This window comes from Rhopalosiphum padi, chromosome 3 (genome assembly GCF_020882245.1).
Source record: "Rhopalosiphum padi isolate XX-2018 chromosome 3, ASM2088224v1, whole genome shotgun sequence".
Classification (NCBI taxonomy): domain Eukaryota; kingdom Metazoa; phylum Arthropoda; class Insecta; order Hemiptera; family Aphididae; genus Rhopalosiphum; species Rhopalosiphum padi.
In genome coordinates, this window is record NC_083599.1 from 40,770,729 (window position 1) to 40,774,740 (window position 4,012).

The window sequence follows — 4,012 nt, forward strand, 5'->3', positions numbered from 1 at the left end:
AAACATTATTGATTAAAAAACTTTCTTGATTTCTAATGAATTTGGTATTAATTCAAATATGTAATTGTTTTAGTAAATAAGTATATTTATATTAATTAAATTTATATTATTAAATAGTATAATATAATTTATTGAGTTATTTAATAGTTTTAATACAAATGAATAATCATGTTGTGGACGATCAGTTTTAAATTTAAGTGCTAAAAAACGAAGAAAACGATTCTGAACAGCATCAAGATTATGAGTTACCCCTATGTTATTAGAAGATCAATTAAGGGATGCATATTCTAATTGAGATCTGACAAATGCAAAATAAATACTTTTAAGGGCAATTATTTTTTTAAATTTGTAAGTTTGTATAATGAAACCAAGATTTTGGAACGCTTTATTAGTTATTTTAACAATGTGTTTATTAAAACGTAGTTTAGAATCAAACATAGTTCCTAAGTCAGTAAAAGATTCCACTAATTCAATAGAAACATTGCTAAATGTATAATCAAAATAAACATAATATTTTGCATTTATTGATATTGAGGTTCAGACCATTTAAATAACACAAATCATTTAAATTATTAAATCATCTTGTAATTTAATACAATCATGAATAGAATCTATTTTTTTTTAAATATTTTAGCGTCATCAGCGAATAATAAAATATTTGAATGTTTTTATAATCGTATTTATATAATTTATAAATAATAGAAATAATGTGGGTGAAAGATGCTCACTTTGAGGAACGCCTGAGAGATCATGAATTGGTTCTGAAACAAATTGATTTAATTTAACTAGTTGGATTCAATTAGTTAAAAAAGAGGTAAGCCAGGTTAGTAATGGGTCATAGAATCCAATTTTTTTAAATTTCATAGTAAGAAGAGAATGATCTAAACTATCAAATGCTTTTTTGAAATCTGTGAAAACTGTATCCCTTTAGGATTTAGCTGAGAAAGAATCGATTATATTGTGTTTGAATATGGCTAAATTGGTAGTACATAGTAGAATGTCCCTAACAAAAACCATGTTGAGTGTCATACGAAAAACTATTTAATATAAGAATAATTTTTTATTTATTATTTTTGAAAATATTTTTGGAAGTAGGTATAGAGATTATTGAAATTAGACGGTATTTATCAACAAAAGAGGCCTTTGTCAAAAATAGGGGAAATAAAACCAGTTTTCCAAATTGTAGGAAATATACTACATAATTAAGTGATTGCTTAAAAAGAAAATGAATATGAGGTGCAAGGACAAAATGGTATTCATATCAAAATGTAACCGACAAATTGTCGGGGCCTATTGACAAATTTAATTTTAGATTATCTAATTCATAAAAAAACTTCAAGTGATATATCAAAGTTGTTAATACAGAAAGGTGTTTCAATAGTATGAATATTTGGTATATTTAACAAAGGTTTTCTGTAAACGTTTGAGAAAAATTTTCCAAAAAGATTAACTATATCTTACCATTGTCGGCAATAACTTTATTATAATATTAACATTGTTTGGAATTAAATTATGAGATTTTTTTTTTGCCTTTAAAGAATTTCCAAAAATATTTAGGATTATTTTTATTGAATTTTGAACTATGTTAATATAATTATTATAGGCTCTTAACCTAATTATTTTAGATTTGCTTCTTAAATTGGAAAATTATTAGAATTCTTAAAAGCTAAATGGTATAATTTTTTTCTTTAATGATACAATATTTTAATCCATGACTAAACCATGTGTTATAGGTACATATTATGAAAATAAAAATATTTGTTGTGTTAATATATTAATATTTTTAAATATATATATTATAAACATATAGTGTAGATATTTGAAAAATAACTTTATTATAAAATATACAAAGATCGTCAAAATACTCACACCTTATTTGTCTCTTCTAAACAGGATACGACATCAAAACGACTAAGTAGTAGTACTTGTTGGTGTTTTTCTTTTTCCTTGTGTAAACATCATGAATAAAATATATTTATGTTTTCCTATATCATATATCAGGTCTTAAGATGTCTACTACTTTGTGTACTACTTTAATCCCTCTGTATTTGGAGCACGATTATTATTTATTAGTTCTTTATAATCGTGATTTGGAGTAGTCTTATCAGTAGCACCACTAGTCGTCGATGCCATTATCATTTTGAACGCATTTCCTGAATAATGACGAAATAACAAATATATACATACCAACCAATTGTTGACCCTAGATTTGTACTTAGAAGTAGAACTTACTTGGACTTCTTTCCAGTCTTTCCACCTTTTTTCTTTCTACATTGATAGGGGGCAGGATGTACTCTGATACTCCTATTTTATATCTGATTTTTATTGACCTGACACAAAATTCACACACACACACACACACACACACCGGTGACGTGCTGATTATATATACACACAATCACTAAATACTATATCGTATCATTTACAATCAGTGCAATTGTAATTATTTAGTTGATAATTGTAATTATTAGTGCGATTGTATATCCTAATGAATAATAACGGCTTAGGGCCAGTTGTATCGTCTCCGATTAAACTCTGATTAGGCTTAATCACCGATAACAGATATTTTAACCGGGCTAATTTGGCCGATTAAACTGTGATTAACTTTAATCGGAGACGGTACCTTACTATGGTGTAAGTATAGGTGTCTTACCTTGAAAAATGTTTGTGGACGCGCTTATGTAGGCGAGCAAAGAACGAACTGCCCGCGCGTGTGTTAGTATTACATTCTTTTCTTCTAGAATATAAACCCCCAGACTACCAGGAGCGTATGGACTACTCGTTCGTTAGTGTTTCGATCTGTATAGTCGCCGTCGTAGGCGGCAATTCAGGTAGTTTATTCGTTTATCGGGCGTCACGATCATTGCATAGACTCCTGTTACATATGTTATATTATTTCGACTTTTACTCAACGCTTATGTTTTTGAAAAAATCGAAAAATCGATAAATGAATAAAAAAATACAAAATATTATTATCAAATTCAAATAATTAAATGAAAATGAAAATAATCATTTTATTTTTGTTATTTTTGACTCAAACAAAATCTAAGATAATAAGATTACCTTTTATCAGTGATAACTTATTAACGATATCTTAATTTTGTGGCATGGGCAGAGCCCAACTTAGAGAGGGGCTGCAGCCCCGGGCCCCGATATTATTTGGAGCCCCGGGCTCCTTTCGTATATAATTATTAAAGTGGCACCGTGAAATTGTATGATATTATTGCTTACGTAGGTAGTTTACATACATTTTGTTGGTCAGTTTCGCTTCATTAGTACAATCAGTACATTAGTTGTTGTAGACTGTCGTAGTGACGTTAAATTATTAAACTAGTTTTTAGTCGAGTTTGTGTTTTTTATTCGTTACTAGTGTAGCAGTGTGTGCTAAAAACCATTGATATTAGAAAATTTCTGAGAAAAAAGGATTCATCTCAGTGGTTTGTGGTTATATAAAACGAAAATTAAAGAAGGAGGCCGTAGACGCAGTAAGCAAGTTATCTAAATTAACTACTTTTTTAAAAACTATCAACAGTGCGAACGAAGTAACTAACATACTTGATTTTTCGGATCTAATTGAAAAGTTTAGTGAACTAAAATCTGGAAAAAACTGTTGTCTTCAATTCTAAATCATGCAAATTTTTTTATTATTTATATTGACTAGGTATGTTGAAAAACGCATTACCACTTTGACTTAATGTAAAATGTACATAATGTATATTAGTTAACATTTCTTTAAATTAAAAATTGTATCTACACGACTACACTTCTTTTATTTATATTTATAATTTAATTTTATCGTTTTATTTATATTAATCCGTAATAGTCATTAAATAATTACTTATAGACTTATGGTATAATTTATTTATAATCTAATAAAATAAATTATAAAAAATCCATTTACCAAAAAGACTGCACTTATAATTTAAGTTGATAATTTAGAATTTAGATAATAATTAATTTTGGGGCCCCAAAATTCCTAAGTTGGGCTCTGGGCATGGGCAAAGGGAATTCA

General features: G+C 27.8%; 1 long non-coding RNA gene across 1 annotated transcript; it reads right to left on the minus strand.

Moving 5' to 3' along the window:
- Positions 1–619: 619 nt before the first annotated feature.
- On the minus strand, positions 620–2,360 carry LOC132927370 (uncharacterized). The gene is made up of 3 exons (XR_009661711.1): positions 2,233–2,360; positions 1,870–2,153; positions 620–761 (listed from the first exon to the last, which is right to left on the minus strand). It is a non-coding gene; the product is annotated as an uncharacterized LOC132927370 (long non-coding RNA).
- Between the last annotated feature and the right edge of the window lie 1,652 nt (positions 2,361–4,012).